This window comes from Rattus rattus, chromosome 8, assembly GCF_011064425.1.
Source record: "Rattus rattus isolate New Zealand chromosome 8, Rrattus_CSIRO_v1, whole genome shotgun sequence".
Lineage (NCBI taxonomy): Eukaryota > Metazoa > Chordata > Mammalia > Rodentia > Muridae > Rattus > Rattus rattus.
Genome location: NC_046161.1, coordinates 96,500,423 through 96,513,661, shown reverse-complemented (window position 1 = coordinate 96,513,661; position 13,239 = coordinate 96,500,423). Strand labels below are relative to the sequence as shown.

General features: G+C 44.8%; 1 protein-coding gene across 1 annotated transcript in view; it reads left to right on the top strand.

Moving 5' to 3' along the window:
• The window catches only part of Nek11 (NIMA related kinase 11), a 233,237-nt gene that overhangs the window by 173,415 nt on the left and 46,583 nt on the right, over positions 1 to 13,239 (top strand). The gene's annotated exons all lie outside the window — the stretch shown is intronic.

Here is a 13,239-nt window from a genome sequence, read left to right as displayed (position 1 = left end):
TCGAAGGGTCTGTGGGAACAGCTAAGAAACTCAAGGAAGAACCCCTTATTATTATTACCAGAGACTCCCAGGCTTGAAGGATGAAGTAAATGACATTTGGTAGCCATCTTTGAGGCCTGGCAGTGCACAGTAGAGTGAAAGTCCCTGGAAGAGGACCCTCCCTGCCCAGCTGGTCCTAGCAAAGTAGATTGCACTCAGTGAGGCTGAAAGGACTGTCACTCCGAAGGTCAGTCAGTTATTGGAAGAGATTTGCTCTAAAAAACAAAGCTTGAAATGTCTTTAGTGTTGTCAGTCTCAATAAATGGGATTGTGCTTCAAGGAGAAAACCCTATGATTTTTTTTTTGCTTCTATTTTTTTTAATCCAAAAAGCCCAGCTGTGATAACTTTCAGCATTAGACAATAGATTTTTTTTTCACACAGAGTTCTTAAAGAGCCGAGATGAAAATGACTGAGGTTTTTTTTTTCTTCTAAATTTTGAGTGACTGTTTTACAAATTTTAATTATAAAAACAAAAGCGATATCTTCAAAAGAGATGGCAAGAATATAGAGCTCAACGATGACATTTTTATGTGGGGGAGACAGTCCTCGCAGTCCGTCAGGAGCTTTCTGCATAGTGTACCTTTTTCTCATGTTTGCACATCCCCGTGCACGAAGCCATCGGTACAGCAAAGGTCTTTGACTTTTCCCTCCTGGCCATCACCTGGGAAGTGACATCCTGCATAGCAGCAGTGGTTGTTAAGGGCATCTCCCTCCTAGGGATGGTCTAGAGGACACGGAGAGCTTCCTTTGGCCAAATCAGTTTTCCTCTCTGTATCTCGATTAGATGAGATATCTTTAAAGCAGGCTTCTTGGGCAGGTTTTGGAACAGGGGTGTACACTGAGCAGCATGGGCCAGAGGCTGCGTTTCTCCCCTGTGTTTTTCCAGAGACTCACACTGGGCCTGGTGATGGAGAGACCCCCTAGCAAGCATTTTAAATTATTTTAGAAGCAATCAGATGTAAATCTTTTTAATTTTCCAGCTGCAACCAAAATAGTTGCCCTCTTGTCCGTTTTACAAATTGGCTTTTCTACCTAAAATCATGTCTCGAAAAAGTCAGACTCCTCTGCAAAACAAAACAAAACAAAAAAAGTAACCCAGAATGTGTAGGTGTCATCTAACCTCCCTTCTGGGTTGTATACTTTTGTAAAAATGAGCACGCAGTGCGTGTGAGCACACACTCATGTCTGCCTGGAACCCCGTTAAAGTGGCAGACAAGAGACTGAGCTGACGTAAGCCTACAGGAGACAGGAAGTGTGAGGAAGGTACAGGGGAATCCGAGACATGGATGAATGGGGATGGAACTCTGGAAACTGTTTCTCAGATGTGTGTGGGAGGGAAGTGGCGTGATACATTCAGTGTGGAGGAGCAAGCCCACTGCTTCCACTGAACCTCAGAAAGACTCTGGACTTTACCCTCGATTACTCTGAGAGCAGGATGTGGGCGGAGAGAAGGTTTGGTTGATGCCCAAATAAAGAACAGTGGATTCCAGCTCCTTCTCTCCCTAACACTGCCATGAAACCCTTCCCAAGATAAGACACAAATCACTAGATTTTATGGGTGGGTGCATTAAGTGACAGAGGCTCTGGGTTTGGGGCACATCACATTTACCCACATCACTGATGTGGTGAAAACAGAAAGGAATGAGCCTCAATGTTGATTGCTAAAAACCCCAAAGGCCACTTGAATTACCTACTCCTTCCAAATACTGGAAGGGCAGTATGGATCCATTCAGACCACAGCACTCTGAGACCTCTTAGCAGACTAAGCTTCCTGTGAATGTGGATGCCCTCCCAACAGAATGGCTAAGAGCAGACCTGCCAGCTGATAATAGCAAGGTTACAGAAAGAGCTTAATATGGCTTGTGATGTGACATGAACACACAGACAGATGAAGCCATTACATATGAAGAACTCTAAGAAACAGGAGAAAAGTCAAGACAAACACACACAAAAGCCACAGGAAACAAACATTGTACGGAAGAAAGGAAAATTATCCCATCAAACCAAATAAGCAAAAACATACCATTCCATTCCATTAATTTGTCTCTCTTTTCTTTCTGCAGTACTGGGGACCATGTACTTAAAATTATAATTCAAAAGCAGAAAGGAAGATTCAGTAGAATTAAGAATAATCTCCAGAATAAAATAAGCAATAAAAAAAGCATCAAAGTGGTTTAAAATCTAATTAAAGAAATTTGGGGAGAACAGAAAGAAAGAAATTGATAGATCTAGAAAGAATAAGACAGATCACGTATAAAATATCAGGAAAAATAATGGCTCCTTAACTTTACAATAATATTAGAAACTAGAAGATAATAAAATTTGAACCTAGAATTTTTATCTTCTCAACCATAACCAAGTATAGATATTTTAAAAATCTAAATTACCATTATCAAGTGTGAGAGGGGAATAGAGCTATTCTCAACATACAACTTCAAAAAGAATGTCTCAAAAGTATCTATGTCTCATGACTTTCCTTAGAAAGTTCCAAGAAGTAATTATACTGTATGAAAATATAGCAGTTGACCAAGAGGCAGTAATACAGGTCTACAGATGATGGGGATTCAACACAGAAGAAGGCGGTGTCAGGGACTGATAGGAAATGGCGGTGTCTGGAGGCAGCTGAGTAACAGGCCTGGAGAACAATCCTTTCAGACTGGGCTGCACCCGAGGGCCTCGAGGCTCAGCGCACATATCCCAAAGACTGTGGAACTAATGAAACCAGAGAGTCTGGCCATTGTGAGAGTTGGGAGATGGATTATGCTTCCTCTTAAAAGTTTAGGGGTGGATGAGAGAGAAACAGCTAGAAAGCAAAAACAATGTAAAAACCCCAAGGCAATTATTAATTCCTGAAAAAAACATAGAAAGGAAATGCAACCTACATACATTGTGTTATGGTATTTCTTCAGTCACAATGATTTAAGGATTTGATTATTTTAGAAGTTGTCAAGGTAGAGAAGAGAGAGAAGAATGGAGAGGAGAGAAGGGGACAATAGAGAGAGGGGGAGGATAGAAGGAGGAGAGAGAGAAAGGAGAGGGAAGGAGGGAGACAGGGAAGGGAGGAAGTACAGAGGGAGGAAGGGACAGAAAGAGAGACAGAAAAACAGAGATGGGAAAGAAAAAAACAAAATTTAAATTCCCCATGCGGAGTAGAAAGTTCATAGATAGTATAAAATAAGAAACTAAAATGTACTTGTATAAATGTGATGTAGAAAAAGAGAGAAAGCAAATAAAGGTAAAGATGTTTAATGCAGTTGATCTGCAGAGGTGGAGCTCACAGGTCGGATAAGAAACCACTTTCCTTTTCTTCAAATTGTTAATTTTGACTTTTAAAAGTGCTATGCACGCGAATTCATGAGTTGACTTTTAAAATGTTTAAGTATATGGATGTTTGACCTTCGTGTACTATATGTATGCCTGGTGCCCAGGGTGCATTTCCATTGGATACACACCCAGAAGTGAAATAGCTGCATTATAACCATTTTCAGTTTTCTGAGGCACTTCCATACTGTTCCTCATAATAGCTACAGTAATTCACATAAATATGCACAATTAAAATTAGTGTCGTCGTCATCATCATCATCACCACCACCACCACCACCACCACCATCATCATCATCATCAAAGCATTGTAAAGTAGAGACCAATTCTATTTCCTCTAGTGAACCTACACTTAAGTCTGGAATAAGACGTTTGGCCACCTTGATTACTAAGAGTATAGTAAATTTAAATGTTTGTTCATTTGTTTGTTTGAGACATTCACTCTTTGTAGCCCTACTTGTCCTGGAACTTGCTATGTAGATCAGGCAAGTCTCAAACAACGATTTCCTAAACATCTTTTTAAAGCTATGTTGTCCAAAAAAAATAAAAAGGGTACATAGACTATGAAGTTCTAATAGCCTGTTTCCAAATTCTTTAATTGCCAGACTGAACAAGTTCATCCAACTTGGGTGTCCTTGCGTTAGAGCACCCTGGCATCTGCAGAGAGTAGTTATAGCACACTGCAGAGGTGGCCACAGGTAAACTGCTAAACTGCTTGCCACCCACTTCTCATCACTGGCAACCTCCTGGTGCGGTTGTCTCTGTGTGTGTTAGCTTATGGTGTGTGTGGTTATCTGTGTGTGTTAGCTTATGATATGTGTAGGGGTTAACTTATGATATGTGTAGGGGTTAACTTATGATGTGTGTGGTTGTGTATGTATGTTAGTGTGATGGTTTGCATATGCTTGGTCCAGGGAGTGGCACTATTCAGAGGTGTGGCCTTGTTGGAGTAGGTGTAGCCTTGTGGCGGAAAGTGTGTCACTGTGGGCATGGGCTATAAGACTCTCGTCTTAGCTTCCTGGAAGTCAGTCTTCTCCTATTTGCCTTCAAAACAAGATGTAGAACTTTCAGCTTCTCCCAAACCATGCCTCCTTGGTACTGCCATGCTCCCGCCTTATTGATAATGGACTAAACAAACCTCTGAACCTGTAAGCCAGCCCCAATTAAATGTTGTTCTTAGGAGTTGCCTTGGTCATGGTGTCTGTTCACAGCAGTAAAACTCTAACTGAGACAGTTAGCTTATAGTGTGTGTCTCTGCCGCTGTGGTTAAACACTGACCAACAACAGCCCGGAGAGGAAAGGGGTTGTTTGGGTTACATATCCTGATCACAGTCGCCACTGAGGGAAGCTGGGCAGGCACTCAGGCAAGAACAGGTAGGAAACATGGAGAAAAGTTATTTATTGGCTGGCTTCCATGTTACTCTTCAGCTATCTTTCTTTTTCTAATAAAAAAACTAATTAAAATGTAATTAGATAATTTCCCCCTCTTCCCCTTCCTCTCTCCAACACTTTCAATAATAACTCACTCTCCCTCAAGCTCATGGCCCATTTGTCTTTGTTAGTGTAAGTGTAAACATGGAAAGATATAAATGTAATCTGCCGAGCCTGCTTAGTGTGGCTTGTGTGCAGATTGTTTTGGGTCAGAACACTTGGCATTGGATAAGCAATTATGGAGTCTAGTGAAGTTTCTCCCTCCATGTTAGCATGTCTGTTGAAACGGTCATTGTTCGGGTCCTGTTTAGGCAGATGTGTAACCAGACTTTTGGCAATTTTGGGGGGTCCCATTTTCTACCACCCTACTCCACCCTTATCCCTTCCAACACTCCCCCAACACTACGTAGGAGAGAAAGAAGGTTAAAGGGGAAAGAGGACATTGGTATTATTAGACTATTTCCAGCTGATTAGGGACATTGAGTTCCTTGGGGCAGTTTTAAACTTTGTCATCAGGATGTCTCCAACCAGCAACCAATAACCAAAAACCAACAACCAGCAGCAGTCACACCCCTCTCAGACTCTTGCCTTTATATACCTCTCCTAAGAGTCCCCAGAATTCCAAATGTCATACACGTTCAGAAACTATTTGCAGCTGGAAAAACCATGCCCCTGCTCAAGCACACAGGCCGCTGCCTTGGACAATCTGAATCAGTCCCATATCCCATACCTGGGATTAAAACAAAAACATATTCCCGTAATTTTTCTATATCTTTAAATTAAACAAAATTCTTATACACAGATGCATTGTGCCCTCATATGCGCTGATCAATGTCTCTGTCCCACACCTAGACCCTAATGACGCCTTAGTCTATTGATGAGTGGGTAGTACTCATAAGGAAGGGGACTTTGAGTTATACCTGTAGGCACTGAAGTGAGGGGAGCCTATGACTCTGAACTACCCAGTCTGCGGAGGGGACTCACAGAACAAGCCTCAGATGTATAAGAACCTGACTACTTCCAGGACTTTGGGCACTCCTGTTACCTAGAAACTATGAGTAATCTCTTCTCACAGTCTTGTAGGGGGTGAGAGCCTGAGGTCACTCGGGGCAGCTGTATTTGTTTGCTTTGACTGTACAGATCATTGGCTGTAACAATAGCATTAGTCACTGTGGCCACTAATATATATCAGAATGTTACTGGAACCCAAGAGGCAATTTCAAGTCAGATCTGTGAGAGTATATGAACCTTACCACTTAAATGAAAGAAACTTTGGCGAATTGAAATGGTTCTTCTCATACTCAGCCTCGGGATGCCAGGTTCAATAAGTTACTCTGTTACTACATCGAAGCTGTGTTAAGATTGGTGACTCCCACACTGGAGCATGTATCAGAATCCTTTCCAAGGTGTCACCTCTGAGTCTGGTGTATAGGCCATGGCCTTGTTTCCCTAATTTTTCCCCATGTGCAGATGTCTTCCTAGGAACCTGCATTGCATTCCTGCTGCTTTCTCAACAATCAGATATCAGGGAGGTCCAGCAGGTTCAAGCACTGTACAATGAAGTGGATTTGGAGCAGTAAGGATCTTAGAACAATACCAGGGAACACTTAGTAGCTCATGCTAATACAGAGCACCAGTAAGTGTTTCTTCATCCATGGAGGACAAATTATTATCCTAAATGAAGTTACTCAAGGGGTCCACGTCCTCTCAATTATATCTGTGGGGGAAGGGAAGCAAGTTTAATCTTTGACTTGGAGATCCAGTGATTCTAGGTGGGATTGGGAAAAAGAAAAGGGAACAGAAAAGGCAGAAAATGAGGCACTGCCAAGCAGAGGCAAGGACCATCTTCCCAGTGCCATTGCACTTATAAAATACAACACTTGCACAGTTGGAACCCGTGTGCTATGTTGATGTCCCCTGCACATGGTTCTGAACGTCATCATGGTGGGTGCAATGCCACAGAGTGACAGAAGAGACAATGTCAGACAAGCAGCCTTTGTCATGACCGCAGAGTGGCTCTTTTGGTTCTCCCAGAGAATCACCAAGCCTGTAATTATGATGGGAAATGTCTAAGTAGATAATTGTTATTTTTTAAATCTATTTATTGCTACTGTGTGTGTGTGTGTGTGTGTGTGTGTGTGTGTGTGTGTGTGTGTGTGGTGGGCATGAGGCACATGCCACAAAGCACACGTGGAAATCTAAGGACAATTTTGAGGGGACAGTTTTTCTTTGGACCTGTAAGTGGGTTCTGGGGATCAGACTTAAGATCTCCAGGCTTGCGAGGCAAGTAAGTGCCTTCATCCTTTGAGCCACCTCATTGGCTTAAGTTCTTTTTATTTCCCTAAAGAAATAATGTCTTCTTTTCCCCAAGCCACAGTTAGAGATAATATGAAGGCAAGATGTCAAACATTTGCTAAAGTAAGACTTTCGCTATTGCCAAGGGAGAACTTAAAGATACCAAAGAATTTGGGAAGGAAAACTCAGAGCCGCCTTGCAGTGTTTTGTGGCAGCCTGTGCTCCTCTGGCTTTTGCGGAGACTCGGGGTGGATGATACCCGGTAGCTTCTGATTTCCCTTCTGCGCTGCAGACTGTAGAGGGAGCAGGTGCCTCATACAGAAACAGCAGATTGACACACAGTGAACTGAATGTCCCTGCTAGGTACCCACTCACCTAGGGGACCACAGCAGTGGCAGGGCCACACACAGCAGAGCGCCGGCCAGCAGAGCCAGAGCCCGGGCCTCCGGGTCCGCCCAGATGAGTGATCAGCAGAGAATTGATTTCCATCCACACCGCCCAGCTTAGGAGAGGGGGTGGGATGCAGACTGTGATGCAGTAATGCTTCTGGGTCATGGCAATTACTTGGGGACTTCATGAGTCAGCAGGTTAACCTGGCTGTCTGAGCTTCGGAGGCTGCTGGCTCTCAAGAGAGAATAGCAAGCTCTTCTTTCTAGTAGCAATGAGATAGGAGAACAATTGCTGTTTTTCTTGATGAGACCCTTTGTGGTTCAGTCATCAAAATAAAGTTATCCAGTTATTTCAAAGTACTGTGTAGTAAGGTCTTGTAGAGGAACAGAACAAATAGTAAATACACACATGCATGCACATACATACACACATACATACACACATACTACATACATACATGGGTTTATCGAATTGGCTTACATGATTAGAGGCTGGATATTTCAACAATGGATGTCTGCAGAGAACCCAGTAGTTTCTCAGTCCAAGAGACCAGAAGGGTGTGGGACAGTGAGGTAGACCCAGTCTGATGCTGAAGGCCTGCGGGCACCCCGGGGAGCTGTTGGTGTGAATCTATATGGAAAGGATTGACGGAGGTGAAGTCTGCATGTGTGATGCCAGCATCGACAGACAGACACTCTTGCTCCGGAGGAGTGGAGCTTGCGTTCTCCCATGCCTGGGAACCCAGGTTCCCAACCTGTTGGATGCCACTGCTCACATGCAGGGAGAGATTTCCCCTTTCCCTGCATCCGTTTTTTCTCTCACATATGGGTCCTCTCTGGAAATGCCAGACAACACCTAGACCTGTGTTTACTGATCCTCTTAGGTTCTCCCAATGCAGTCATGTTGACTATTGAGATTAGCCACCGCAGTGTTAAATTATTCAGTGTGAAAAGTTAGAGATGTACATAAAGTTCCACTCAACTGAAAGTCACTCAATTTTGAAGCATGTTTGAACTATTTGTTGGCACAGAACCATTACAGGGTACGTGTGGGAGCATCAGGTATGCCCGATGTCCATGCTTTCGGGGAGCTTCCAAATGGGTAGACATGTTGGTACATCCAGACAGGTTGGCATGGACACACAGTGACAGGGTGGTGGGATGTACCAGTGTGCTTCTCACACTGCTGGGAGTGTTAGGCCCTTTAGACAGGCATTCCACCCCTCCGAGAGGTTCTAGCTTAGCCCAGCAGGCTATATTATTAACTAGTCTTGGTGATTCTAGTCCAGGACCCACACTTTGGTAACCACCAGACTTCAAAGCCAGGCCCAGACATGCTGTCACTGCTAGCTAAGACCTTCAAACGTGCTTATATTGGATACATTTTGATAAATTGAGCAAAGTTTTAAATAAAGTGCCACACATTCAAATTGTGATATTTACAACCTAGAAAGATTTTTTTTTACATATGCATTATACTAAATTGAAAGAATTAAGCACTTTGACCCAGAAACCTTTGCTTAGGACTTTATCTCAGAGTTATATGTAGAAACAAACACACACCAGTACCCTTACCACAGAGTTCCATATAATAGTAGAGAACTGGGTTCAATAAATGCTTATCCACTGTGGCCAGTGCACCTTCAACAGACGTTCTGTGCAGAATGATGCGGGAGCTGAATCTTCACAGGCGAGAAACGTGCGTCATAAAAGCTGAAGTGTGCAAAGTTGTATTTGATACAGGTGTACACGCTCACCGTAAAAATCCTGACATGCTGATTTCTCCCCCAAACCTCTTGCTTTCTCTGTCTTTTAACTTGTCTCCAGTGAACATGAAGGACTTGAGTGATTCTTTTCAGCCAACAGAGAGGGAGATGGTGCCATTTTGTTTTTATTTCTCAGTCTTCAATCTAACCCAAACTTAATGCTTAATCCGAAGAAAGCAGGGCTCGCTTCCGGGGCTAAGTTTCTCTACGCTGGCAGAATAGAATGCTGAGCCCGCACGCACTAGCTGGTCTCTGGTGGAGAGGCTACAATTAGGTGTCTCCTCTCCCCCTGATTTGATTACAGCACATTAATCCAAAACCAGATATATCCCCTTCTCTTTTTATTGATACGGGCTGTTCATAGAGGTTGCTTCTAGTATATTCAAAGGGAAATGAGGATTTCCAAAGCCCCAATCTAATGCTGCAGTCTTCTATAAGATTCAGCTGGAAGTTTGACGTGGGAAGCATCCTTGTAGAAACTAGATGTTTACCCATTTCCTGCCTTTTGGTACTTACCATGGCCCCTCTGAGATGAGAGAGGAGTTTATTTTTCCAGGCTGGCCTACTTTCCCTCCGACAACTTGATGTTAGTATAGACACTGGGATGCTGTTTGTTTTTGAGAAGATCAACGGTGGCAGGTGCCCTAGGGACGAGGGAGGCAGTGTAAATTTTTATTTGGCCTTTACCAACAATAATGTACACACATGTGTGCACAGAGAGAGACCTTTGTTTAATTTTTATCATAATTCTAATAGATAGCTTTATTTGCAGAGATGAGGAAACTGAGTCACAGAGTCAGGACCCCGCTCACACACTCATCTGTGGTATGAGGTACCACTAGTAGAAGGCACTGAAGAATGTTGTCACGTGGGTCATCATCTCCCTTCCCCACTACTGGCTCTGTCCACAGACTTCTAATGTGACTTGGCTTTGACACAGTGTCTGCACCAGGGCTGCCACTGACTTCCTTATGTGATGACTTCCATTCTGTGTCATCATCTCCGAGAGAGCTGGAATGAGTGCACGGTGGTAGGCATGGACACACCATCCTTCTTACCACATATTCAAAAAATCCCAAGACAGCTGTCTCCACTCCCCAAGCCTCCCCTGCTTCACCTAATGTGCCATGTTTAGGGGGCTGGCTTCTACAGGAAGGAGTCTTTGACACGTAGTGGTCTGACTGGGTTGGATACTTGTGTGTAAGTGTTCTTGATCCTTGGGGCCACAAGAGCAAGGAACACAGGTTGAGGCCGAGGGGAAGCTAAGCAGGGCCACAACCCTGACAACCCATAGCCAAACTCAGGGGGAGCTCTGGAACCCCACTTGTCCTCAGAGGCCTCAGGGCCAGCTTTCTGCTTCTACCAAGACCAGTCATTAAATGTGGGCCACCTGAGAGGGCACAGCACGAGGGAGGCAGCTTTATGCTGTTCTAGAAAGGGCCACCATTGGGGGTGGTCTGCAGCTGAGGCAGCATATCCAAACCTACTTGAAGGTAGATCTGAATAATACATTCCCTCCTTGGGGTGTTGGAGCGACATAGCAAAGACAGGCAGCCTACTTTGCCAATTTTAGGCAATTTGATTGCTACCCTAAATTCACCATCAGCACAGGAAAAGCTCAAGAAAAAAAAAGACTCCCAAAGGTTGACTCAGATAATCCTCTCAGCAGAGGGGAACAGCTTTTATGGGGACCCCGCTGATACATGGGCCTTCTTGAAATAAGCTCTTGGCTTGTGACCAGGGAGGGCAGAGGTGAGGTGGCAGATAAAATGTCTCACCCACATTTCAGCCTTCGGAGGAGGGTCCTGGTCAGATGATCTGATTTTATTTAAACCGGCACATCACCTATATGGCTCAAGCTCAACTCTTCTTCCCCTTCTGATTCTGCAACTTTGGGCAAGCCTCACAGTTTCTCCTTACCTCAGTCTCCCCATTGGGAAAATGAACAGTTTGTCCGGAGGTGTTCCACACACCCCACCAGCGCACAGCCATGATGGTTCTCCCATCACTGAGGTCAAGGGTCAACAGACTGTGGCCAGCTGGCCAAACCGAGCTCACTGCCTGTTCTTGTGAATTCGTTTCCCTTGAGCATAGCAGTGTTCATTCCTGTGGCTGCATTCATGGGAGGACAGGAGAGTTGGATAAATATGGCAGAGATTGTATGGCCTGCAAATTCTGAAATGGTGATTACCTGTCTCTCTTCAGAAAAAAAAAGTCTGTGAATATTCCATCATTTCCCATTCCAAGGAGAAAAAGAAACAAGGGCCACAATCCTCTGGCCAGGGCTGATGTCAAGCAACTGCTAATTTCTGGATATGCCTTGGGAACTGAAGAGAAAGCAGAGAGGGTCAAGGGAGGTTCTGGGCACGTGTTCTAAGAGCCCGGAACACCAAAGGCAGTGTCTGCAGAGATTCCTTAGTGAGCATTGTCCCGGAGATCTCCACCAAAATGCCCGTGTCCGCAGTGCCTGCACCAGCTCTTCGCTGCCCACGTGGCACGCAGTTTAGTGGGGGCCAGGACCTCTAGGCGCAGGCTCCCGTTTTGGGACCTGGATCCCAAAGGAGTAAAAGGAGATCTCAGAAGGAAGAAGGGAGACTCTCTCTTCTTGTAAACCTTCAGCACCATCAAGCTGTCCCCTCTACAGGGAAGACAGCCCAGTGGGCTGTGTGATTCCAGGGTGGGAGGAATCCTGATTAATCTTGTTAGGAGCCCAGCTTTGCAAGCACAGCATCGGCAGGCTCATGCCTCGCCCAAGTGTTTGCAGCTCATTGTCGAAACATCTCGGGTGTGTGTGTGTGTGTGTGTGTGTCAGGTGTCCTAAGCCTCAACACTCTGTATTCCACAGGAAAGCAAGGAGACTCCGCAATGCTTTCGTTTGCAATCTGGTAATGCTCAGGACACTCGTTAGCTCCAGCCATGTGTCCCTATGCCCCTGGTTCCACCTACAGCTCATTATCTGCCTTAGCATTGGATAGTCTCCTCCGTAATAAACATTGTGTGTCCCGTACTTAAGTCCTACACCTATTCGCGAACTTGAGGGAAAGCGCTCAGCTAGTGCAGTCACTTAAACCTAAAATTAGGAAGCCGGGGATCGGGGAGGTAGCCTGAGGCAAAGTAGCCGGTGAGTGGAGCTAGAACAGCAGCTGCAGCCCCACCCCCCTACCCCCGTGTGTGGGCGGTTTTTTTTTTTTTGCCCGGACCCTCACTGTGCTGTTCTGAATTCCCCATGTCCAACAGCATCAAACCTATCGTACTCAGACCTTGTACTTCAGGGAAATGATGGAGGCAAAACCAAAACAAAGGGCAGTCTGAAGTAAGGAAGGGTGTGATTCCTGTGCAGTGCTGAGAGGTCCGTGGGAGGAGGGACAGGTGAGAGCTACCCTAAGAGGTTCTTGGGTTCTTGACATTGCAACTGCCCCTGACACTTGCATAGGCCTCCACACGCACTATTTTCTACAGGCGTGAAACTGCTCTTGGAATCTGTTAGGAGAAAATTAATTTAACAGCATAGAAATCAAGTTTCTTCCATTTTTTAAAAACACTTTAAGAAAAAACTTAAGGATTAGGGGTCATTTGTGTATGTATTCGTGTGCATGCGCATGTGTGCGTAGCTGGGTCTGAAAACCTTGCTATTCGCTGCGCTCTCCTGACCAGCAGATACTTACTAGAACTGTGAAACCCCCGACTCTTCCAGACTTCTGCCAGATTTCTTATAAATCTGTATCCTCAACAGGAGCTCTGGGCAAGCCTCATCAAATTAGCATTTGGGATTCAGTGGCTCCTTAGAAGGTAGCTAGATTGTTTCCACCATGATTGTTAAACGTGTCATCCTTCTGTTTGACGTAAAGCCACCACTGTTGCCATCCGAGGACAGGATGGAGAGGCTGAAGGAGCTTCGCAGTGAGAAACATGGGGGAAGATTTGCTTACAGAGCTCCGAGCTTCGCCAAGCTTGCAGTCTGAGGTCATTTTGTCCCCCTCTCTACCTCTGGACTTGA